At 34.0% G+C, this 27,792-nt stretch overlaps 1 long non-coding RNA gene and 1 other non-coding gene across 7 annotated transcripts; both read left to right on the plus strand.

The window, feature by feature from the left end:
- The first annotated feature begins 8,531 nt into the window (after positions 1–8,531).
- LOC121204403 (small nucleolar RNA R71) lies at positions 8,532–8,638 on the plus strand. The gene has a single exon (XR_005899328.1). It is a non-coding gene; the product is annotated as a small nucleolar RNA R71 (small nucleolar RNA).
- Positions 8,639–22,971: 14,333 nt separating this feature from the next.
- LOC121232175 (uncharacterized) lies at positions 22,972–27,528 on the plus strand. Of its 6 annotated transcripts, none has more exons than XR_005930413.1 (5): positions 22,972–23,256; positions 23,379–23,456; positions 25,436–25,492; positions 26,315–26,369; positions 27,072–27,528. It is a non-coding gene; the product is annotated as an uncharacterized lncRNA (long non-coding RNA). The 6 variants fall into 6 exon arrangements; XR_005930415.1 differs by having other exon boundaries at positions 23,007–23,256; positions 27,190–27,502; XR_005930410.1 differs by having other exon boundaries at positions 23,007–23,256; positions 26,831–27,474.
- Positions 27,529–27,792: the final 264 nt, after the last annotated feature.

Genomic DNA, 27,792 nt, shown 5'->3' on the forward strand with positions numbered 1-27,792 from the left:
ATGAAGATCGAAGACTACAAATCGAGGAGCTAGATAAATGGCGGACGCATAAACCGAGAACACCCGACAAACTGAATCTCTGACGGAACGAGGTCAATACCTTTCCAAATCAACTTAAGGTTAGAGATAGAGTTTTATTAGATGCCGCAGATCCCCACATTGTCACTACCACACCGAATGAAGAAATCCCTCTTACGGTACTCAGTATTTTCCCATTCGGTACGGTCGAGGTGAGTCATTCCAAGTTCGAAACTTTTAAGGTAAACAACACACATTTAAAACCTTATTTTAATGAGATTGATAGCAGGAATGAGGAGTATAAACTCTTCAAACCACCGTGATCATTCAACGAAGAGGTAAGTCGAGCTTAAACTATAAATAAGCGCTTTTCGGGAGGCAACCTAAGTACTAACTGTATTAAATTCTTTAAAATTTAGTATTCGACATCTAACTTACTAACAGAACACTTGAATACAGGTTTTCCATAGAGACACGGCCAACCACACGGACGTGCGTAGGGCCATGTAAAAATAGGACAAAGATTTCCCCAATCACGGGCTGCGATAAAACGCCACGGTCGTACGACATGACCATGGTCGAGCCTGCCAAAACAACATGGGCATTCGACACGCTCGTGTGGAAGAACCGTGGGCGAACCTGTTAAAATAGCATGGGCATGTCACACGCCCGTGGTTGAACCTGTCAAATGAACACAGGCGTGTATTAAATGTCAGACGCGCCTAATTTCAAAATTCGCAAATCACACGAGCTGAAAATTGGGGAACACGGGCGTGTTCCCTGGCTGTGTGCCCCAAGATCTATAAATACCCTGTATTATTCACTTTCTTCCCCATTCAAAAGCCCTAACCCTAGCCACTGCAAGTCTACACGCCCTCCTTGCCACACCTGTACGCCGCTTCCCACTCTATTTTTTACGCTCAATCTCTCTCCCCTAGCGTTTGTTTACTCCTTTCACTTCTATTTTACTTATTTCTAATGCTTAGTATCAACATAATCTTCATATATTTTGAACTATTCTTTATTTTGCTCATTATTCTATCATTTAATTTGCATTCTTAGGTTAGTCATGTCATTACTATGCTTATTCTCATGCTATTACCATGCCAATGTCTATCATTTAATTTGCATTCCTAGGATTAGTTATCATACATTCTGTGTTAAATCGAGATTAGGAAAACCTCATACCCATTACATTTATATTCTCATTCTCATTGTTATTGTGGTTGAGTTTGCTTTATATCAGAAGTCTTGGCTGAAATAAGTTAGTTCAAATTCATGACTTTTTACTTCTTCGAATTTGTTTACCTATTATTATTATTCGTTTATCTATTATTATTATTGTTTATATTACAGGCTTTTAATGTCGTCTTCATGAGGAAAGAAGGTCGCTGTCCCTACTTTGAAAAAAAGGAAGGGAGTGTCATCCTTCGCGGGTCTAACCACTGAAATTCGTCACCCTCTCCGTCAGTTTCCCTGAGGGCTCCAAGAAGAACTTTTCTAAATCTTTCGAGTCCGACCTTTAATTGCAGGTCATTGCATCAACTGGGCTGCCGTAGAACAAGTTCAGTTGGCTGATGCGATTCAGACCCTCCTAACCACCGACCCTTGAGAGCTGTTCTTTGAGATTATCGAGCCAACATACCTTGAGCTCACGATAGAACTATGCTCAACGTTCCATCTTCAAATAGAAATGATAAACTACGATGAGCCCTGCATAACCCAATTTCACCTAGGTTGGTTAGTCCGCCAGCTAAGCGTCTTAGAGTTCGGTGCTGCATTGGGCTTATATACAGAAAAGTTCAAAGAGGAGAATGACTTACATGCTCTCAGCCGCCATATCCATCGTTCTCATTTACGATGCTGGGACGCACTAGTACCAGGTGAGGCCACCTACAATCCCAGCCGCTCTAAGGCATCGGCTCTCCCTCCCTCTCTAAGGTACCTACACGCCATTTTGGCTCACATAATTACAGGGAGGCGAGAAAGCACCAGCATCGTCAACACTCACGATGCCTACTTCTTATGGTGCATGCCGCACGGGCACGTCATCGACCTCGCCTATTTCATCGCCCTCGTGATTCAGCACCAGATGGAGCGGCATCGAAAGGGGGTCATCTCCATTGGTCCTTACGTGACCCGGTTGGCTCGACACTTCGGGTTCCTCAACACCGCGGCCCAAGAATCATCCCTTACCCTCATCGTCCAGATGTCTCCACAAGACATCTCGAGCATACTTAGCATGAGGATGATCGAGAGGCGCCGAGGAACCTACCCTCCCCAATATTATCTTGCTCAATCTACCGAGGAGAAAGCCTACGAGGACATTCCTGATGATGTCTCTCCACAGCACGAGGACCCACCGACTCAGCCACACCACCCTCTCGCCTAGTTCATGCGGTGGCTTCATATGCTGACATCTCTGAACGCCCCTGATCACGTGATTCGTAACAAGTAATAAATATTTATAATGAAGATAAAACCTAGACTAACTATTATCACGATGAAAAGGCAAGCGCACCTATCGAACAATAGTATAGTAATGGAAAGACCGGGATATCGTACCCAAGGGAACCAAAAGTACTAGTAATAATTATCTTTTTATTATCTAGCCTAAGAATAAACGTGTTTGTTTTAATTAACTAATTATTTAAACTAAGAACGCACAGAGAAAAGAATTGGGGAATTACTTTTGGAAAAATCGATTAACTTGAGACAATACCTAAGGAAAAATCCACCTAGACTGTACTTGTTATTCTGGCTCCGAATCGGACGATTTATTTATTCAACTTGTTCCATAGAGATCCCTAAGTTATGTTATTATCCCTATTCAAGACTAATAACGTCTAATCCCTAGATTGAATAACTGAGACTTTTCTCTAATTAACACTCTAGGGTTGCATTAACTCGATCTATGGATACCCTTATTAGGTTTCACCCTAATCTAGAAAAATTTTGTCACCCTATTTCTAGGCTCATAATCAACTCCGCTTAATTATGGCAAATGTACTCTTAGATAGGGTTTATTTCTTCTCTGAATAAGAGCGTCTCTTGAATCAGTATCCTAGGATATCAGAGTAAGAATTAAGAACATATAATTAAGAATAAGTTAAATATTTATCATACGATTCAGAAAATAATAACAAGATTCGTCTTAGGTTTCATTGCCCTTAGGTATTTAGGGGATTTAGTTCATAACTAAATAAGAAAACATCTCAGAAGAATAAAGAATACAAAACATAAAGAAAACCTAAAACTCCTGAAGGGGAATTGAGGAGAGATCTTCAGTCTTGATGATGAATCCGGCTTCTGAGATGGATCAATCAGCTTCCTTGGGCTAATTCCTTACCTCTCTTCTCTGTCTCCCTTTTTCTCCTCCTCTAGTGCGTATTTATAGGCTTTGGAAAGCCTAGAAACCCTCCAAAGTGGTCTTTTCTGAATTGGACTTAACTTGGGCTCAGCAGGGTCACGCTCGTGTGACATGGCCGTGTGACGTAATTGTCAGGCCATGTTTGATCCGTTAAATTAAACACGGGCGTGTGGGTCAATGGCCAGGCCGTGTGAATCGTGAAAGCCTTGGTCGACACCTTCAAAAGACATGGGCGTGTGAGCTGCCCGTGTGGCAAGGCTTAGGCCGTGTCATCTTCTCGATTTGGTCAGTTTTGTCTCTTTTTGGCTCGTTTTTGGCTCCTTTTGACTCTTGGTGCTCTTTTGAGTACAAAACATGAAATTAAAGCATTAAGAGCATCGAATTCACCAATTCTAATGAGAAATCATCTATAAAATGCATTGAACATAGGGTAAAAAAATATAATTTACGATTTATCAAATACCCCCACACTTAAGCATTTGCTTGTCCTCAAGCAAAATTCTCAACTCATAATCAAGATAAATTCTTCTCAACTTATAATTCTTATCAATAATATCTCAAAATAATCTACAAATAATCATACATTGAGAGTTTAACTAAAAGAACATAAAAGTTTCAAACATTCCAAGTTGAGTATTTTATTCATGCAAACGTGGGTGTCTCCCCTCATCTAAGTAATTACCTTTAATTCAGAATATCATAGAGTTTCACATCCTCACTATAGATTCACTCAAATCACTCAAGGTGTTTAAGGACAATAAATGAAGCACTCAATAGTCAATAATGAAAAGTCATTACCATAGGCTTGCATGAAAATCAAATCTCCACCACTATAATTTAAGTTGATACATAAATCAAAAGGTCTTTAGAGGGTTGTAATGAGGTTTGGTTAGCGGGTGTGGTCACAAGCTGAAAAAAAGGGTTAGAATCGAGATTGAATTGAAAAGTTGCCTAACTAGAAAAAGAGTTAATCTTCACTTGCGTACAACAGAGCTTCTCTCAGAATATGAAATTACTAATATGTATACATAGTTTTTTTTAAGAAGAAGTTAAATAAAGAAGAAAAACATAGTTAAACAACTTTTCCAACTCAGATCTCAACAAAAATAGGGATCAAATTAATTTGGGGGATTTTAACAATAATGGGTTAATGGTTAATATTAAGGGTAATACAAGGAATGGCTTGTCAGGCCAAAGGGGGTTTACTAGGGGTTAATCGTGGAGGTAGGCTTTTCATGGCATGAATGGGTTAATCCTAGTGCCTTAATCATTTTGATATATCAAATCAAATGTTGTGGTCTCGACATGCATAATCAAGTAAGTTCTAGAATAACAGTTCAATACTGACGCACTCAAAGCAATAATAAAAGTGGGCATGAAAAGATGAATAGTTGCTCAAAAGGCTCAAAAATCTCACAAAAATTATGGCTTTTTGATGTTTAAACTCGTGAATTCTAATTCAAAGTAATAACTAGACTTGGGGAAACTGCCTATAATTTTAATTTCTTAAAAATCAACTTATCATGCTTGATTCTCTAATGTCTTAAAGTTAAAATAATCAATGCATAAATCCTTATGTTTTAATTCAAGATATATCAATTAAAATCATAAATCAATTAAAATTTATCCTAAAATGATATGAAAGCTTTTCAAGAGGACAAGGCAATCATTAATAAATACCCCCCACACTTAAGATGTACATTGCCCTCAATGAACAAAGATAAATATTAGAGAATAAAAATAAGATAAGGAGAGAAGTGAAACTTCCTGTATGATGAATTTCTCGAATTTAGAGATTTGGTGAGTGATCGGTTTGAGAGTGGAGGAGAATACTCCGGCGGTCGTAGAAGTTCATTAGGCCATAAGTCCTGCGCCAAAAGAACATTATATCTAGTGGTAGCTATGGTCGTAGTCGAGCAGGACATTGCAGTTGTGGAGAACCTTCTCCGGTGGAGTTGTAGTTCCTATGTGATGATGAGCTTAGGAGTTCTATATAACTATGATAAAATCAGGAACTTTTTAGGAGATATTAGGAAGTATAAGGATTCGAAAAGAAATAACCGAGATAAAGAATAAAAATAAAATTATAAAATCTAATAAAAATAATAGACATAGTTTCAATAATAAGTAAAAATAATAAATAATAAATAAATATTTCTAAACATCTTCATCGTTGGATGGTTCGCAAGGCGGGACTGGCGATGAGATGGGAAGGTGCTGACAACTCTGCTGTAGAATAGCATCAATGTTGTCAAATTGTTGAAAACGCTGAAGCTCGAATCGGATGAGGTGCTCAGAGATGTTAGCATATGAAGCTGCCATATAAACTGGACGAGAAGGTGGTGGTGGCTGAGAATAGGGATCATGGAGTAGAAAATGGGAGATTTCGGCTACGGCTTTGGAAAGGAAGAGGAAAATGAACAGTGATTTGCTTATATAGGGAAAGACCACAAGGCCTAGGGCTACGCCCGTGTTCTTATAAGGTTGAGCCTCTTTGTTTCAAATTTTGTAATTTTAGCTCGTGCTTGGCTACAATCCCACGCCCTTGTTTCTTGGGTGTGTGTGGTACACGGCCATATGGTATGGCCGTGCCTAGCTGTGTTCACTTCTACCCCTCCTATGTTAAGGTACCACACTCGTGTATGGTTGTCTACGGCTTAATGGCACGGGCGTGTCTCACGCCTGTGTCGAAGAAACAGAATCAAGTCTTGTTCCTGGCACGCCCGTGGGTTTCCATTCCCACACCCGTGTACGTATCAAATTCACCCACGGCCATGTCGCACGGCCGTGGGGATTTATCGCATCCTGTGTTTTGGGGAAATCATGTCCTGCTTCAACACTGCCGTATCGCACGACCGTGTGTCTTCCCCTGTTTGGCCACAGCTTTAGGCACGCCTGTGTACCTGGCTGTGTGTGCTGAAAACTTTACAATTCAAAAATTAAGTTAATTGATTCGAAGTGTGAGAAAATAAAAATAAAAATAAAGAAATCAAAATATGTTAGTGCTCGGGTTACCTCCCGAAAAGTGCTTATTTATAGTCTAAGCTCGACTTACCTCTCCGTTGAATGATCATGGTGGTTTGAGGAGTTCATACTCCTCATTCCTGTTGTCAATTTTAAAATAAGGTTTTAAACGGGTGTTGTTTACCTTAATAGTGCCGAACTTGGGATGACTCACCTCCACTGTACCGAATGGAAAAATACTTCATGGACATGCAGAAGAGAAATGCTATCCCCACTCAGACCAAGACATAACTTTGACTTTCGTTTGTTTGCTGTGTTTCCATGTTGCGTTTTAAGATTTATTAATTGCCATAAGAGAGATTTCCTCATTTGGTGTGATAGTGACAATGTGAGGATCAATGGCACCTAGTAAGACTGTATCGCCAACCTTAAGTTGATTAGGAGAGGTATCGGGCTTGTTTCTACGTAGTTTCGGTTTATCATGTGTTCTCGGTTTGTGTTCTCGCCATTCACCTAACTCCTTTATCCGTAGTCTTCATTCTTCATGGACATCTTTGTTCTCTTCATGATAGTAGCGCACTATCTTTGTTGTCTTTGTTCGAGGAAGTTCCTGCAAGGATGATTGAATATTAGTTTTATCATCGACAGTTTTTATAGCAGTATCTTGAGTCTTAGAGGTTTTGACTGAGTCGCATGCTTGGAGTGTTACTGCGTCATCACCTGCACGAAGTGTTAGCTCTCCTATGCCGACATTAATAATGGTTCTGACAGTTGCTAAAAATGGTCGTCCTAAAATTAGAGGTACCTCGTTATCCTCATCCATATCTAAGACAACAAAGTCTACTGGGTAAATAAATTTATCAATTTTAACAAAAATGTCTTCGATAATACCCTTAGGAAATCTAACTGTTTTGTCAGCCAATTGTATGCTCATCTTAGTCTGTTTGGGTTTACCGAGACCTAGTCGTTTAAACATTTTATATGGCATAACATTTATACTTGCCTCTAGATCAGATAAAGCATTATTCACAGATAGACTATGAATTAAGCAAGGAATTGTAAAACTCCTTGGGTCTTTCAATTTGTTAGGTAGCTCATTCTTTAGAATAGCTTAGCAGACTACATTGAGTTCCGCATGTGGTGTAGCATCTAATTTCCTTTTATTGCTCAGAATTTCCTTTAAGAATTTTGCTGAGTTAGGCATCTGTAAAAGAACTTCAATAAAGGGTAAGTTAATATGTAATTTTTTTAAGAGTTTGACAAACTTACCGAATTGTTCTTCTGTTCTATCCTTCGTCATTGCTTTAGGATATGGCACACGAGGTTCATGATTTGTACTTACATATTTAGGATCATTATTGTTTACCTCTTCCCATCATTTGTTCATCGCGTTGTCTTGCTGTAATTCTGGCTCGGGTGCAATGAATCCTTCCTTATCTTGAGTGCTAATTACATTGAGATGTTCCCTCGGATTAGGTTCAGTATTACTTGGTAGGCTACCTTGCGGTCGTTCGGAGATTAGTTTGGATAGCTAGCCTATTTGAGTTTCGAGTGCTTGGATCGATGCTTGTTGATTCTTAAGTGCTATCTCGGTATTTTGGAAACGGGTTTCTGACACTGAGATAAATTTAGAAAGCATCTCTTCAAGGTTTGGTTTTTTCTCTTGTTGATAAGGTGGCTGCTGAAAACCCTGAAGATTTTGTGGCTTTGGATTTTCTTGACCTCTCCAGGAAAAATTTGGGTGGTTCCTCCAACCTGCATTATAAGTATTACTGTATGGATTATTTTGAGATCTAAAGTTATTATTACCCATATAGTTGACTTGTTCCTCTTCGGTTGTAAGATTAAATGATTGATATTATGTATGCACACCTCCTCCGCTTGAGTCACACCTCAATACTGAATGTACCTGCGTAGAACTAAGTAAACCGTCAATCTTTTTATTTAGAAGTTCTACCTGATTAGAGAGCGTGGTAACTGAATCGAGGTTATAAACGCCGGCTATTTTCGTTGGCTTTGTCCTCATAACTTGCCACTGATAGTTGTTCAGTGACATCTCCTCTATGAATTCGTAGGCATTTTCCAGTGTTTTATTATTGATGGTTCCGCCAGCAACTGCGTCAATCATTTGTCTTGTCGAGGGATTCACACCATTGTAGAACGTTTGAACTTGAGTGGTAACCCATGGTGAGGGCACCTTCTCAGTAAGTCCTTGTATCTCTCCCATACATCCTAAAGTGTTTCTAAATCCATCTACACAAAAGAAGAGATATCATTACGTAATTTAGCCGTTATAGCCGGCGGAAAATAATTTAGTAAAAACTTTTCGGTCATTTGTTCCCAAGTAGTGATAGACCATCGTGGTAACGAGTTCAACCACTATTTAGCTTTGTTTCTCAGTGAAAAGGGAAATAACCGAAGACGAATGGTATCATCAAAAATGCCATTGATTTTGAATATATCGCAAAATTCAAGAAAATTCACCAAATGCGTGTTGGGATCCTCATCCTGCAAACCATCAAACTGAACAAACTGCTGTATCATCTGAATTGTGTTAGGTTTTAGTTCGAAATTATTTGCAGCAATAGCAGGTCTAACTATACTAGACTCAGTTCTTGTTAAAGAAGGTTTAGCATAGTCATACATAGTACGTGGAGTAGGATTTTGATTAGCTGCAATTTCAGGAGGCAGCTGATCGCCTAGGTTTTCAGCCATCTCGTCGGTTGGGTTTTAAGTATCGTTTTCTCACTTGTTCTTCGTGTAGCGTAAACTACGCCTTATTTCTCTTTGATTTTTGTGAATTGTATGATCGATTTCTTCGTCAAAGACTAATGGTCCTGACGAGTTTCTTCTAGTCATAAACTATAAAAAAAACTGCCAAGAGAGAAAAAGTATATTAAAAATAATAAAATAAAATAAAATTGCAAGAAAAATAAAGGGCTAAAGTAATAAAAATTTAGTGTTCCTAATATTTCAGTTCCCCAGCAACGGTGCCAAAAACTTGATCGCGTGATTCGTAACAAGTAATAAATATTTATAATGAAAATCAAACTTAGACTAACAATTATCACGACGAAAAGGCAAGCGTACTTATCGAACAATAGTATAGTAATGGCAAGACCGGGATATCGTTCCCAAGGGAACCAAAAGTACTAGTAATAACTATCTTTTTATTATCTAGCCTAAGAATAAACAGGTTTGTTTTAATTAACTAATTATTTAAACTAAGAACGCACAGCGAAAAGAATTGGGGAATTGCTTTTGGGAAAATCGATTGACTTGAGACAATACCTAAGGAAAAATCTACCTAGACTGTACTTGTTATTCTAGCTCCGAATCGGACGATTTATTCATTCAACTTGTTCCGTAGATATCCCTAAGTTATGTTATTATCCCTATTCAAGACTAATAACATCTGATCCCTAGATTGAATAACCGAGACTTTTCTCTAATTAACACTCTAGGGTTGCATTAACTCGATCTATGGATCCCCTTATTAGGTTTCACCCTAATCCAGAAAAATCTTGTCACCCTATTTCTAGGCGCGCAATCAACTCTGCTTAATTATGGCAAATGTACTCTTAGATAGGGTCTATTCCTCCTCTGAATAAGAGTATGTCTTGAATCAGTATCCTGGGATATCAAAGCAAGAATTAAGAACACATAATTAAGAACAAGTTAAATATTTATCATACGATTCAGAAAATAATAACAAGATTCATTTTAGGTTTCATTCCCCCTAGGTATTTAGGGGATTTAGTTAATAACTAAATAAGAAAACATCCCAGAAGAATAAAAAATACAAAACATAAAGAAAACCCAAACTTCATGAAGGGGAATTGAGGAGAGATCTTCAGTCTTGATGATGAATCCGGCTTCTGAGATGGATCAATCGGCTTCCTTGGGGTAATTCCTTACCCCTCTTCTCCATCTCCCATTTTCTCCTCCTCTAGTGTGTATTTATAGGCTTTGGACTGCCTAGAAACCCTCCAAAGTGGCCTTTTTCGAATTGGACTTAACTCGGGCTCAGCAGGGACACGCCCATGTGACACGGCCATGTGACGTGATTGCCAGGCCGTGTTCGATCCATTAAATTGAACAGGGCCATGTGGGTCAATGGCCAGGCCGTGTGAATCGTGAAAGCCTTGGTCGACACCCTCAAAAGACACGGGCGTGTGAGCTGCCTGTGTGGCAAGGCTTAGGTCGTGTCATCTTCTCGATTTGGTCCGTTTTGTCCCTTTTTGGCTCGTTTTTGGCTCCTTTTGAGTCTTGGTGCTCTCCTGAGTACAAAACATGAAATTAAAGCATTAGGAGCATCGAATTCACCAATTATAATGAGAAATCATCTATAAAATGCATTAAACATGGGGTAAAAATATGTATAATTTACGGTTTATCAGCCTCACTCGATTCGAGCAATAGTGTTTTCAACGTTTTGACAACATTGATGTTATTCTACAGCAGATTTGTCAGCACCTCCACATTTCATCGCCAGTTCCACCTCGCAAACCATCCAGCGATGAAGATGTTTAAAAACATTTATTTATTATTTTATGTTTTTCAATTTTATTACAACTACTTTTTATTTTTAATTTTAGTTGATCTTAGAATTTTATTTTTAATTATCAATTTTGGTTATTTCTTTATGAGTAATTCTTCTTCCTAGTATCCCAAAAAAATTCCTGATTTTATCACAGTTATATAGAGCTCCTCAGCTCATCATCGCATAGAAACTAAAAACTCCACCGGGAAAGGTTCTCCACGACTGCCATGTCTTAATCGACCAAGACCATAGCTACCACTAGATATAATATTCTTTTGGCACAGGACTTATGGACTAATGAACTTCTACGATCGCCGGAGTATCCTCCTCCACTCTCGAACTAATTACTCTTCAAACCTCCAATTCAAGGAATTCATCATACACTAAGTTTCACTTCTCTTCATATCTTATTTTTATACTCTAATATCTATCTTTGTACATTGAGGACAATGTACGTCTTAAGTGTGGGGGGATATTTATTTCATTATCAGAAAAATCCCTGAATGACTACCTTGTTCTCTTGAAAAGCTCTCATATTATATTTAGGATAAATTTTGATTGATTTATGATTTTTGTTGATATATCTTGAATTAAAACATAGGGATTTATGCATTGATTGTTTAAACTTCAAGACATTAGAGAATCAAGCATGATAAGTTGCTTTTTAAGAATTTAAAATCTTAGGTTGTTTCCCCAAAGTTTAGGTATTACTTTGAGTTGGAATTCACAAGTTTTAAACATCAAAAAGCCATAATTTTTGTGAGATTTTTGAGCCTTTTGAGCATCTATTGATTCTTTCATGCTCACTTTTATTATTGCTTAGAGTGCGTCAGTATTGAACTGTTATTCTAGAACTTGCTTGATTATGCATGTCAAGACTACACCATTTGATTTGATATGTCAAAATGATTAAGGCACTTAGGATTAACCCACTCATGCCATGAAAAGCCTACCCCTACGATTAACCCCTAGTAAACTCCCTTGAACCTAACAAGCCATTTCTTGTATTACCCTTAATATTAACCCTTAACCTATTATTGTTGAAATCCCCTAAATTAATCCCTATTTTTGTCAAGATTTGAGTTGAACAAATTGCTTAGCTATGTCTTGTTCTTAATAGTTAGTCTATGTTATTTAACTTGTTCTTAAAAAAAATGTATACACATTAGTAATTCCATATTCTGAAAAGAAGCTCTATTGTACGCAAGTGATGATTAACTCTTTTTCTAGTTAGGCAATTTTCCAATTCAATCTCGATTCTAACCCTTTCTTTCAGCTTGTGACCACACCCCTAACCAAGCCTCATTACAACCCTCTAAAGACCTTTTGATTGATGTATCATCTTAAATTATAGTCGTGGAGATTTGATTCTCATGCAAGCCTCTAGTAATGACCTTTTATTATTGACTATTGAGTGCTTCACTTATTGTCCTTAAACACCTCGAGTGATTCTTTAGTAAGGATGTGAAACTATGTGATATTCTGAATCGAAGATAATTACTTAGATGAGGGGAGACACCTATGTTTTCTGAATAAAATTCTCAACTTCAAATGTTTGAAACTTTTATGTTATTTTAGTTGAATTCTCATTGTATGATTACCTATGGATTAATTTGAGATATTATTGATAGAAATTATAAGCTGAGAAGAATTTATTTTGATTATGAGTTGAGAATTTTGCTTGAGGACAAGCAAATGCTTAAGCGTGGGGGTATTTGATAAACCGTAATTTATACATATTTTTACCTCATGTTTAACGCATTTTATGGATGATTTTCCATTAGAATTGGTGAATTCGATGCTCCTAATGCTTTAATTTCATGTTTTATACCTAGGAGAGCAAAGAAAGAGAAAAGAACGAGAAACGGGCCAAAAACGGAGAAAATAGGCCAAAGTAAAAAATCAACACGGCCTGGAGCTCCTCACACGGGTGGACCACACGGCCATGTCAATTTGGTAGGCTCGAGCACGACCTGAAGTAATCGTACACGGGCGTGTCACACGGGCGTGTCCCTGCCGAGCTCAAGTTGAGTCCAATTCGGAAAAGGCTAATTTTGAGAGCTCTTAGGTATTCCAAAGCCTATAAATACACCCTAGAGGAGGAAGAAAATGGACACAGAGAATAGGGGGCAAGGAATTACCCCAAGAAAGCTGATTGATCCATTTCAGAAGTCGGATTCATCATCAAGACTGAAGATCTCTCCTCAATTTCCCTTTAGGAGTTTTGGGTTTTCTTTATGTTTTGTATTCTTTATTATTCTGAGATGTTTTCTTGTTTAGTTATGAACTAAAACCTCTAAATACCTAAGGGGAATGAAACCTAAGACGAATCTTGTTATTATTTTCTGAATCGTATGATAAATATTTAACTTGTTCTTAATTATGTGTTCTTAATTCTTGTTTTGATATCCCAGGATACTGATTCAAGATAAGCTCTTATTCAGAGGAGGAATAGACCCTGTTTAAGAGTACATTTGTCATAATTAAGCGGAGTTGATTGCGCGCCTAGACATAGGGTGACAAGATTTTGCCGGATTTGGGTGAAACCTAATAAGGGGATCCATAAATCGAGTTAATGCAACCTAAAGTGTTAATTAGAGAAAAGTCTCAGTTATTCAATCTAGGGATTAGACGTTATCAGTCTTGAATAGGGATAATAACATAACTTAGGGATCTCTACGGAATAAGTTAAATGAATAAATCATTCGATTCGGAGCCAGAATAACAAGTACAGTCTAGGTGGATTTTTCCTTAGGTATTGCCTTCATTCAATCGATTTTCCTAAAAGCAAATTCCCAATTCTATTGTTTGTGAGTTCTTAGTTTAGATAATTAGTTAGTTAAAACAAAAACCTCTTTATTCTTAGGCTAGATAATAAAAAGACAGTCATTACTGGTACTTTTAGTTCATTTGGGTTCGACAATCCGGTCTTGCTAAAACTATACTACTTTTCGATAGGTACACTTGCCTACATCGCGATAATAGTCAGTTTCAAGAATGAGTAATTATAAATATTTAAAACCTATCACGAAATCACGCGATCAGCTTGCCTATGCAAGGTGTTGTAAAACGGCCTTATGATTTTACAATCGTAGGGTGGTATCAACTTTCATTCATTGTGCCAATTCCTTCTAAACCTCTAGTTTCCTTTTAGTTAGAAGGTAAGAGTAAAACTCTAATCCCTCAAATCCATTACTTTCTAAGAGTTTTATATTTTTACTAACATTATGTAATTTAATAGGTGTTTTAGGCATCATGACCATACAATATACTAGAATAACGATTTGGTATCGATACAAAGAGCAATTGATAAAAAATCCAATGATTTGGTAAATTGTGTTCTATGTGATCAATTTTGTTTACCTTAATTAATACTACATCATAAAGAAATTTAAATTCAATATCTTTATCACTATTGAAAAGGTAATTAATCTAGACATCTATCAAGAATCTCAGTTAGGTAAAAAAAAAGACTGAATTCAGCTCTCTTCAATATCAAATCACTTGCTCTTATTAGGGTTAGGGTTTCAAGAATCTTTAGCACTAAAAAATACCAAAAACACGACACCTATAGATGTCAAGTTTATTGTTTACCACATGTTAAAATGACAACTCAATGAACTTGACAGCCATGGATAATGAGTTTATTGTCTACTATATATTGAAATGAAATTCAATGAATTAGACATACATGGATGCTAAATTCACTTTTTTTTTGTAGGTGACATCTAAGGCTGTCGATTTCTTTGATACAAAGAGCTATAAATACAACCCAACCTGGTGCAAGTTGTATTCAACATTCCTAGAGAACTCTAAACCCTTTACAAAATCATATTGTTCAATAAATATTTTTTAATCCATGAATTACTTTTTGTTGGTTCACGATTTACTATTGGGTTCTCTGCATATACCATTTGTAAGGAATAGGAAAAGGGACTATTGCTTCATCTACAATTGGCCTCAAGTGATGCTAGTCTTAAATCATTCAGTTTGGTAGATTCCTTCATTATTAATATCAATACAAAATATGAGAAACAGGTGCTAAGCAAAATATATATACGTCTATTTCTAATTCATCTCATTATTGGTGTCGAGGTGCTCTCGCTCAAAGTCAAATGCCTTTTAGTTTGCAATCCATTCCCCATTTTCATCTCAATTAGGTTTAATTTTTCCAACCACAATTAGGTCCTCCAATTTAAGAAGAAAGCATCACTTGATTACGATGTTATTGATATGCACACGCGCGCACACGCACATATATCATATTGATATTCATTTTTTATAAATTGTTATATTTTCTCCCATATGCATTGATTATGATATTGCATTTAAATTTGAACTTCGTGGATTTACAATTTAACTATATAATACATTTCAACCATTATTATTATTATTAATATTAGTGCTAGAAAGCCTAGAATGTGTCATCCTTATTTACTTCGAAAATATTCTATCTCCTTTATTGTTGCATGCAAAAAACCTAACTCAACAATTTCAAAAGTCGCTAAGTAAATGCAAATACAAATAACAAGAATATCAATACAAAAAATGTTAAAATTTACAAAAAGTTTTATAAATTGAATAAAAAAAGATTGCATTAGTAACGCCGACATGGTGGATGAGTTCCACAATTCGGTGGATGTCGATTTTGAGATAGAATTTCGTCATGGTAGATCTTGGATCGACACATCATTGTCTCCCTCATCATTTGTTTCAAGCGACGTTACAAAGAACTCGAACTATGCACCCGATTACCATATCGAAGATAAATGATATAAGGGATGCAGAGGCTGAGGTGTGTGGTTGAGCTCATTTAACTGAAGAGCTATGTAAACTTTGGATTCTTTTATGTCATTTTCATCACCAAAGTCACAAACAATGATGAAGGGAAATTTTGATAACTAAATCCCTCGCCAACATGGTACGAGGACTCACTTGGACAATAAGTTGTGTTGGAAAAAATCAACTTGGAAAATATTTTTGTTGCATAGCGGAAAATTTATTTATTTATTCTAAATATCAAGTGGTTGTGTAACACCCCTTACCCGTATTCATCGCCGGAATAGGGTAGGAGGCATTACCGGAGTTTACCGAATTAATTTTCCATTAATACAAGTTAAATTTCATTTACTAAAACATGTCATGGCGTCCTTTAGATGGGCCTCCAAAGCCCAAAACATACTTCGAGACCAAACCAGAATTAAATCGAAACCATAGGGAATTTTTCACAAAATCCCAAAGTTTTTTTTTTGATACCAAATTATACTACTATTATAATTATACTATTTAACATATTTATCATTCTTTACTTTAATGTATATTTCTTAAACAAGTCTTAGTATTTATATAATCATCAAACCTTATACATGCCATATAAATCAAAAAGAAATTTACAAAAGCTACCGGAGATAATCTGGATAGTGTGATCCTCTGTGTTGATCCGATCCTCTATATACTTCCACGTCAATCTACAAGAGACATTGATTACACTCATGTAAGCTTATAGAAGCTTAGTAAGTTCATAGGCATAAAACATAAATCTTACCAAATATTTATACACTTATACAATATACACAATTATTAAGTTCACCTGTCAACCACAGCCATTGGTGAGTTCCCTTGTATAAACTTACTACTACTTATCCATTTCCTTTAATTCCTTTGGGCCCATTTGTCACATATCATTCTTTAACCAAATTAGGGAATGGTTACGGAAAATTGAGTACTTCACTTTCACTTTGCCATAGTATAACTATGGTCTTGCGTATGATCACTTATCACCTTTTGAAGTCATAGTCCTGCCACGGTCTTACACTGATCACATGTATCACTTGTCACTAATCAGATAAGTGTAGCTAAAACTACTACTTATCACTTACCACTTGTCACTAATCAGATAAGTGTAACTAAAGCTACCACTTATCACTTGTCACTTGTCGCTTGTCACTTATCACTGCTCAGATAAGTGTAGCTGAGGCTACCACTTATCACTTGTCACTGATCAGAAGTACTCAAATCCGACATTCCGCTCAATTTAATCATTTATTCGATTTTCGTATTGTTATTTTATTCTCTATTTATCAATAAATATATTTCATCATACATATTACATTATATAATTCATAAAATTAACATATAATCATTAAACTGCAACCATATGAACTTACCTAGGTCGATTTGCAAAATTAGTGAAAGTTCAGGGACTAATCAGCTACTTTTTATTTTCCTCGACTTGCTTCAGGTTCTCGATCTATCATTGTAAAAATCATTCACTTATCAGTATTGACTTCATCTTCAACCCGCTTATAAGTAATATTATCTATAATTTCATTATTTACTTATGTATATTCCAATGCTGTCCATCAGTGCCATAGTCACTAAATTATTTTTATCTTTAGCTACAGAACTCCAAATTAGGATCCACTAATTTTTTCTGAAACTAGACTCATATATATTCTTATCATAAAATTTTTAGAATTTTTGGTTTAGCCAATAAGTACAGTTTATTCTTTAAAGTCACCCCTGTTCTGCTGTCTGAAAATTCCGACCCTTCTTCACTAAAAATTAATTATCTCTTCGTACAGAATTCAGATGATGTCCATGTTTGTTTCTATTGAAAATAGACTCATTAAGTAATTTAAAAATATAAATTTAAGCCCCTAATTATTTTTATCCAATTTTTTATAATTTTCCAAAATCAGAACAGGGGAACCCAAAATCATTCTGACATTGTCTCACAAAATCTATTATATCTCATGATCTACAATTCTGTAGCTTACACTGTTTCTTCTATGAGAAACTAGACTCAATAAGATTTAATTTCATGTTTTTTTCATCTTTTAATTTGATTTCTAAAATTTATGGTGATTTTTCAAAGTTAGACTACTGCTGTTGTCCAAAACTGTTTTAGTGCAAATGTTGATTTCAATTTTTGCCCCAAATTTCACAGTTCATACAATTCAGTCCTTGCTCAATTAATCCCTCAATGAAGCTAATTTTCCCAATTAATGCTTTACCTAGACATTATAAGTTATTTCACAATTATTTAAATTCATAATTTCCACATAAAACTCTAACTTCAAACTCTTTCAACATTAGGTCCCAAACATTCACTTTCTATTCAATTCTTTCAATAAAATCAGCATATAAACAATTTAAAACTCTAATTCCATGCTAAATCATCATATACTTCCAACACATATTCATAAAAACTTCCAATTTCTTTCATAGAATCAAAAACTAATGAATTCAACAAGTGGACCTAGTTGTAAAAGTCATAAAAACACAAAAATTTCAAGAAATAATCAAGAATTGAACTTACTTGCAGTAAAAATATGAAAAAAAAGCTTAATAAAACCCTTCTATGGTGTTTTTGCTGATGATAATGCAGAAAAATAATGAGAATTCTAGATAATTCCACTTTAGTCCTAGTTTATTAAGTAAATTTTGCAATATTCCAATTTTTCCCTTAATTCATCAATTTTCCTGCTGATTTCATGCAGCTTGCCGTCCAGCCCAAATAGACCTTGGGTCTATTTGCCTTCTAAACCCTCTTTCTTTTATCATTTAAGCTATTTAATCATTTCTCATAATTTTACATTTGTTACAATTTAATCCTTTTTATTCAATTAACTATCGAAACTTTAAAATTTCTTAACGAAACTTTAATACTAACTTATTAACACTCCATAAATATTTATAAAAATATTTATGGCTCATTTTTAAATTTTCAAACTCTCGATATCTCATTCCGATTCTAATTTTTTAAAATTTTTATTTCTAGTACACTATTCGCTATTTCAAAAATTTTCCTAACTTCACACTTAACTTATATTCACTAAATTATTAATATTTTCTACTCATTTTTCGGATTTAGTGATCTCGAATCACTGTTCTGACACCACTGAAAATTTAGGCTATTACAGGTTGTGTTATTTATAGCAATAAATTCATTACTAAATTCGTGTCTTTGTTTTGGAATAGGCAATAAAATATGTTTCTCGTCTTTTGTCTAACATAATCTTCTCCGTTATTCTCAAACATTTGGTTGCTTAGAGTGTGAGCTCTAATTCACGAACTAGTGAGCACAATGAAAACTTCATATTAATACTCAATGGGAATATTAATATCTCTTAAAGGCTAGAAACCAAAAAGCGAACTCTCCCTAAATTTGGAATTTATTTAAAAAAATAAATCTTATTGAATTTTGATAGAGTGTTAACGCTTAGTGAAGTGTTAAGGTGTGTTTTGGCCTAACCAATGGTCTCTATTTAGAGAGAAAATCACAAGAATCTTAATTGAACAAAAAACTTATTTTAATAGAAAAATATACAATCCCTTCATGATTGACTAGGGTGGGCGGCACTTGAAACCCATCTAAATCATTATTTGGTTTCTCCTTTGACGGCACGACACCCAACAATCAACCACACTCATACTCTAGATCGATGCCACTAGTTGTGGCTATTGCCTCTCCATCTATTGGAAGATTGATTAGTAAAGTGACATATTCAACTGTAATGGTTATTTCCCTGCATGAAAGATGGAATATAAATGTTTTCTGCTTCTATCTTTCCACCTAGGTGACAATCATATTCGTAATGGTTTTCAGCTTTGTCATCATATATGTCACATATAAATCAGTCTCTTTCAAGCGTTCTTTGATATAATAATCAGACTTTAGGAAATGTAAATTATGTTGAATCCATAGATCTACTAAATGTTAATAAAATCACAAAGCAATTGCATTAAATTTAAAAAATCATAAAAATGTTTTTGCAAAAAAAAAAGAAAAAAAAAAGAAAAAGAAAGAATTAAGTTAAAGATTGCACCACATTGACGGAGTGGTTGGTAATGTGTTCCACCATCCCCCCTGAAAATAAGAAAGAAATGGCAAGTTTTTTTAGAGAGTTGTGGAGAGTTTGAGAGCTTGAGAGAGTTGGAGAGTTCGGATAAGAAGAAAGGAGGAACGGGAGTAAGTATTTACAGAGTGAAAGTCAGCATATATGGAGTTGACTTCCACTAGGTTTAACTAGGTTGGTAAGGCCAACAGCCAAATAAATACCCTCTAACCTTGAAATCAACTTTCACGGGCTTTAAAAGTATTACGTCTTGCTATTCACAACACGTTTTAGTGTTGTGATTTGATATGCATCAAACTCAACATTTGTGAGTATTGAGATAACCTTAAAAAAATGTATTATGGAAAATAACTTTAAAACATATAATGATAATTAATATTAGAATACACTAAATAAAAGTAAAAAAAAAGCTCATTCGTATTACGTTAACAAAATAATAAAAATTATGAAACAAAATAAGATAATAATTAATTAAATTTGTGAAGTTTTTTAATTAACTAAATTTTACTAGTAGTACCTCAAATGTATATTTTAAAATCACCATCAAATTTAAAAATAATAAATTTACTATTTGTAGATAATATTATATATATTATAATTAATTTTTATCATGAAATATGAATTAGACTAACTCAGAATTTATGTAGTCTTTATCCATAGTAAAATAATTTGGTTTAGACCAATGATTAATTTAACTCGTCAATAGATCTATTTTTATAACTAATATAATAATATTACTATAAACAATACATTAATTAATATTAAGGGTGTATTTAAGTGAGGAATTTGTAGGATAGTATCAAGGTTTTCAAAATTTTAAAAATGAATTTATTTGTTTAGATAAATATATTGGGGAATTTTAAATTTTCTAGATAATATCACACTACAGGAAAATAGGGCTTTAGCGGCGTTTTTAGCGGCGTTTTATCAAAAAATGCCGCAAAAATTATAAAACACAGAGCAATAGCGGCGTTTTATCAAAAACGCCGCTAAAAACTGAGCAATAGCGGCGCTTTTGGTAAAACGCCGCTAAAAGATAGAGCTTTAGCGGCGCTTTTGGTAAAACGCCGCTAAAAGACAGAGCAGTAGTGGCGCTTTTGGTAAAACGCCGCTAAAAGACAGAGCAATAGCGGCGCTTTTGGTAAAACGCCGCTAAAAGTCATATAACTCTTAAAATCTTAAACCCCCCAAAAATCATAAGCACTGCTTTATAACCCCTAAAATAGTAAACCCCTAAATCCTAACAAACCCTAAATACTAAACTATAACCCTTAAAACCCTAAATGACGCAATAGGTGCATTTTTAGCGGCGCTTGGTTATAAACGCCGCTAATGTTAAATTATTTTGTTCAAAACTTCGTCGTTTATCTGTCTTATATATTTTTTACCCACACCAGATACACTTAACATTTTCTCTATTTTTCCCTAGTTCTATTTCCCCCTTCTTCCTCATCCTAAATCCCTAAAGTATTATCACCCATTCCCAAATTCGACATCCAAATCCCTAACGAATTTAATAATAATAAAAAAAAGTAATTTTAATAATTAAACTTAAATTCAGAAATTTGAAACATAGAGGAATTAAATTCTTAAGAATAGAAATATAATGACTAAATTTTAATTTTACGAAAAGTACAAATACTTATCTCATATTTTAGCTTTTACAGATTAAGTGGTTTAGTATTCAATTTGTTAAAGTATGTTAAGAGAATTACTTTTTCTTTTTAAGATTTAACACTCCTATGTGAGAAAATATTATTTAACTCGTATATTTATTAAAAGTTTATATAAAAATTAATTTAAAAGTCTATATAAAAATTAATTGTTATTTTAATCATAAAGTTAATTGTGTTTCGAATTTTTATTATAGAAAAATATTTTTAAAAATGAAAAAAATTAAAATACTGTTATTTAAAATAATTTTAAAGTTTTTTGGGTATATGACTTATTGTTTTTTAATTTATATATTAAATAAATTCTTATATAATAGTAAAAGAGATAGTCTTAATAAATTTTAAAATATTGAATTAATTATCATTATAGTTTAAGATTTATGGCTTAGCGTATATGATTTAGGGTTTAAAATATAAGAGTTACAATTTTAAGGTTTATGGATTATGGATTATGGATTATGGATTATGGGTTTATGGATTATGGTTTACAGTTTATGGTTTAAGGGTTGGGGTTTAAGGTTTAGGTGTTAGGGGTTAGGGGTTAGGGGTTGTGGGTTAGGGGTTATGGGTTATAGATTTAAGGGTTATGTTGTATGATTTAGGGTTTAGGGGATAAAAGTTAGGGGTTTAGGTTTAGATTAGTTAATTAGTATTTTTTAATTTATATATTAAATAATTTCTTATATATTCGTAAAAGAGATAATATTAAGGCTCCGTTTGTTTGCAGGTAAAATGTTTTCTGGAAAATGATTTCTGGAAAATAATTTCTTCAAAAATGATTTCTGGAAAATGATTTACTTTTCTGGTGTTTGGATGAATCTGTGTAAAATATTTTCTGTTGTTTGGCGGATTTCCTAAAAATATTTTCCTGAAAAGCTGTTTTAATAAAAATTTATATATTTAAGAATTTATTATCTTTTCCTTGTTTGATTGAGTTTACTTTATATATATATTAATAAATTTATATTTTAAATTTATATATTAATAAAAAATTTTCCTTCATATTTTACCCGGGTATAATACGTTGCTGCTGGTGCTCTGTTTGAAATTCTTACTTTACCCGGTTAAAGTGTGTTGAAACTCCAACAACATATTATACTTGTTATGGAAATATTTTAAGCAGCTTTCTTTTCTAACATTCACTGGTTTACATAAGAAAAAGACAATTCTAAATATCCCAACTCATATCTCCATTTTATGATGAAATTTGTTAAATGATGAAATTTTATGTAATCAATTAATGCTTTTATATTTAAAAATATTTAATCTAAACAATTTGATATATAAAAATATATAAAAAAATTAAAATTTAATCTAATTATTTTAAATATTAGTTAAATTTTTTAAAAAAATTATTTAAAATTAATATAAAAGATATAAAAATTCAATATAAAAATTATAAAAAAGTAAAAAATTAGCGACGTTTATGATAAAAACGCCGCAAAAGACAAGCAATAGCAAAAGGCAATTAATAGCGGCGTTTATGATAAAAACGCCGCAAAAAGTAATTTATTTTAAATAAAACGGCTAAATTTTAGTTTTGATTGAAACGATGCCGTTTTATTTCTCTCCCCCCCCCAATTCCCTTCTTTCCCGATTCCACTCTCTTTCTCAGCCATTCTCAGCCTGTACTTCTATTTCTCTCCCCCGATTCCCTTTTCTTTCCCAATTCCCTTTTCTTTCTCAGCCTTTCTCTGACTAAGCCATTTGCCTAAATCATAGTTCCCCCGAAACCCTCATTTTCTCCCAAATCATAGTTCCCCAAAACCCCAAAATTTCCCTAAATCAAACCCATTTGCTGTCTCCCTCTCTCTTTTCGATCGACAGGTATTATAATTTTCTAATCAAACCCAAAGCTCATTCTTTCATTTTGATTTCATTACAGCAAGCAAGCCGTTTATTTTTTATTTCATTTCGACTTCAATTTCACTTCTGTTTTATTTTTGCAGCAAGCATAAAGATTAAGGGATTTCATTTTGAAATCAAACCCGATTGAAGGCTACCTTTGGCGAGTCCATCAAATCAAGGTACTCTTATTTACTTGTTCTTTTGAATCCTAGACTTTAGCATGCTGACATTTATATATTTTTTTCTTTTGTGTTCTTTAGTATATGCCATCTATTGGGAATTTTATTGTTGTTCTCTTTCCCTCTGCGTATGTAGTTAGTTTCCTATTATGGGAATTTATTTTGTTGGTTTTGATTTCTGCGTTTGATTTTGGCTTTTTGGTTCTTTGAGTCGGAAGATTGATGGCCTTTTATGGGCTAGTTTGATTTATATTGGCATTTGATTATACATGATTGGAAAATGGTTTAATATGTATAGATTCTCCAAGACTAGAAACTTTATCCTTGATGTTTCAAGTTACTGAATGATGAACTTGGCTGTCTTGAAACTACAACCTACACATGAGTGACCTTCGATACCGTAAACATGTTTTTAGTTATCAGTTCAGTGTTTTCTCATGTGATCATTTGTAGAAGCAATTCCTTGTAGGATTAGATAGTTTAGGTTAGATAACCCGACCTATATTGAATTGCTTGCTCTATTTATTGTGTTTTGGTTTCAATGGTCAATATTCTGGGCTTATTAAACTCTAAAAATGCGTGTCACCAGTCATCCTCATGAAAACATGCCTCAAAAACACTCTTTGCTTCTGCTGTTGTGCTTGTGCTGCCTTACACTCAAATATTTATGTTACCAATCTTAGCTGGTCCAGTCACCTTTTCTTCCATGATCTTCTGCATATTGTGTAACGTTAATACATCCTTCCTTATCCTGCATTGCTTTTACACTGTTAAATAGCGGGTAGTAGCTATCCCTGAAGTTTTCTGGCGAACTTTAGAGTCATAAAAACCCTGGCTAAAGACTTCCTGATTCTGAAATTTGCTGCCTTGCGTTGGAGGGCACCTATTGATATAATTAATAATTACGACCTTTTTTAGGTAAAATAATGTGAATTTGCATTTAATTAAATTGTTTATTTACCATAGAATCTTTTTTTCGCAAGCCCCATGATATATATTTTCATTTCTCATTATTTTCTTCTAAGATCTTTTTATCATAATACTAAATCTACAGTTAATGGCTCTCTACCATCTTAAAAGTTGAATTATAGTCTAAATCACCATTTTTTCCCTTTAATTTCTTCGGTTAATAATTAGTACGGTAAACGTGGACCAATTGCCATCTTTAAAATTAGTTGAAATGACTCTTGAAACCCACAAAAAAGCTGGTACACTTCTCAAATTTTTATTTTTATTTTGGTGGAAAACATTTCTCAAAATTTTAACCACGGTGTGACAAGAGATATGTATTTCTTCTTAACTTGGCGAGCTATACAGACTTCACCAATACAAATTAGTCACGCTTCATAATTGTGAATCGGTAAGCAACTCACCATTTTTCTATATAAAAAAACATTTGGGCAAATCAAATTTATTATACATTTTCATGACAAGTCTCGCCAGCTGTTATCAATTTTATTATGTGCATGCCTCGCCATTTTCTTTTTATTTTGGTATATATCATTGAAGCTTGGCAGTATACATACTATTGGTGCTTATAATTTGCTCATATCGTTGGCTGTCATTAGTGATACCGTAACTGCATATTTGTTTTATTTTCTCCTTAATCCTCAAGTCATGCTCTAAGAAATACACTCAATTGAAGTTTGGAGCAACTCTATCCTCTTTTAGTTCTCTGATCTTATGAATGTGCAGAGCATGTTTGTAATGTCTCTGTCATAGTGGCTTCATCATATGATATCAATTACTATGTTACACATTGATGGTTAGAAAGCTGTAATTAATTATTTTTATTCAATTTGATGGCTCGGAATAAATTGTTTGTGGTGACGCATGCATATTCACGTAACAGATGATGTGATTGTTATACATAGCTGCTACATGAGTTGAGACCTGATGAGAGTAAGTTGGAGAATAGCCTGTGTTATCCAAAAATTAGTATTTTGTTCTAACAATCACTCTTTTGCATGCTAACTCAGCATATTACAGTGACATCTGTGTCGGATCAATTGCTTGCCGGCTGGAAAAGAAGGAAGGTGGGGCTATCCATTTGTACATCATGACATTGGGGTTATCCATTTGCCAGCATATTACCCTAGACTTCTGTGATGAGTTAAATGGATTTAACTCAATTGAATAATGATTAATTCACTTGTTTTAAGTGTTTTTTTTTCATTTTATATTTTTTATATAAAAAATATATATACTTAAATCACAAAATGATAACTAAACTATACTTGTTTTCCCAAATTGATATTTAAACTTTTTTGTTGTCATAAGTGGTACTTAAACTATACCACTTACCCATTTTATCTCTGTTGTTAAAGAAATTCCCTTAACCAATCATTTTGTGGCACGATATAATTTTTAACTAAAATATCCAAAAAAAAGATTAAATATTATTTCCTTTATAAACATATTTATCTTTTTTTGTTCTTCACCTAAAAGTTCTAGTGAAAAAAAATTCAAGAACTAATCGAGAAACACATTTGAACCTAGTTTTCGACAATAAAGCTTAGATTGCGATGAGTGTTTTTTTTCTTTTTAATTTTTTAATATATTCTACTGGACACATCGCAATTCCAAGTATCTATGTTAGTGATTTAGTATCTCTTCTTAAATTTGAATCTCGATGATAATTAGACTGGAGGATGCCATTACTGTAGTGAGGATCCTTTAAATATTTACCTTTTTTTAATAAATTTTGAACTAGAGTGAACTGGCAAAAGTGTTGTTAAGAAGCTGAGGGTGTTACCGTAGCTCAACCAATTTAATAATTTAGGTTGATGCTATAATGTTATTGAAAGGCATATTTGAGTCAGATTATTTTTTATTTTATGGCTGTTTATTGTTTGCAGGTGTAATTTAATTTGCTAGAATTGACTCTTCCATCCAATTTATAATTTTTAAGAGGTATGTATATTTAATTTGCTAAATCTTTATTTCTAGGAGATTATATTTGGTATGTATTCCATGAGCTAATTACAAGGTAATTACAATTTCAAATAGGTATGTATATTTAATTTGTTAAATTTGTTTTTAACTTGTTTTTTAATGGATCATTAATGGATCATGTTTTTAACTTATTTCAAGTCTGTCCTTTGATTATTTTTTTTAATTTGCTTATGCTGTTTATCCTTAGAGACTTGTTATGTTGTCTTTAATTTTTTTAATTTGCTTATTCTGCTTATCCTTTGGATCTCTTTGCTACTAGTTCCAATGCGTATGTTCTTCTCATTGCTACTGGAAACCTTTGCGTATGTTGTTAAGTATGAATAAGTATGAATAAATTTTATTACCATGTAGCTTGCTTGTCCATTAAAATTACAACAATAGCTGACCTTCTCTCCAACCTTTTTTTAAATATTTTAAAGATTCAAAGTATATAGGCTGGGAACCTGACGGGTTGCCTTATATCGAGCTGTAAGATATAATGGATCCTCCCTAGGTGTAACAACGCCACGTATGATGAATCTTAAAAAATTCAAAAAGACTTGAAAAAAGTTCTATCGAGCTCATTTACTATTGAATATTTATTACCATGTAGCTTGCTTGTCCATTAAAATTACAACAATAGCTAACCTTCTCTCCAACCTTTTTTTAAATATTTTAAAGATTCAAAGTATATAGGCTGGAAACCTGACGGGTTGCCTTATATCGAGCTGTAAGATATAATGGATCCTCCCTAGGTGTAACAACGCCACGTATGATGAATCTTAAAAAATTCAAAAAGACTTGAAAAAAGTTCTATCGAGCTCATTTACTAGGTGCAACAACTTAGAGCGGAGGCAGCAGAGAGGGAGGCAGCGGCTGCAGCGAGAGAGACAGAGGCACGAGCGATGGTAGCAGAGCAAAGCAAAAAGTACGATGACCTCCAGCTACAGCTTCATCAGATGATGCATATGTTTCAGCAATCGCAAAAGCCGCCATCTTAGACATTAGTTTTCTTATTGTAAGAATGTTTTTAAGTTTTGTCACGTTTAACAGTATTGTAAAAATATTTTAAATTATACTTTATTTATTAATTATATCATATATCTTTAGTTAAATTTGAAGTATCATTTAGAATTAATTTTTTGGTTGTATTTTTATGCTAAATTTGCTGTTTTTGGTTGCATTTTATACTATATTTGTTGTATTTGGTTGGAATTTAATGCAGGGCTGGATATTGGTAAAAAAAATATTGCAAATCTGTCAAAATTAGCGGCGTTTGTAGAAAAAGCGCCACTAAAAGCCGTGACTTTTAGCGGCGTTTTTCCAATAAATGCCGCTAAAAGTCAAGGCTTTTAGCGGCGCTTTTCCCACAAATGCCGCTAAAAGTCAAGGCTTTTAGCGG

Source organism: Gossypium hirsutum, chromosome A07 (genome assembly GCF_007990345.1).
Source record: "Gossypium hirsutum isolate 1008001.06 chromosome A07, Gossypium_hirsutum_v2.1, whole genome shotgun sequence".
NCBI lineage: Eukaryota > Viridiplantae > Streptophyta > Magnoliopsida > Malvales > Malvaceae > Gossypium > Gossypium hirsutum.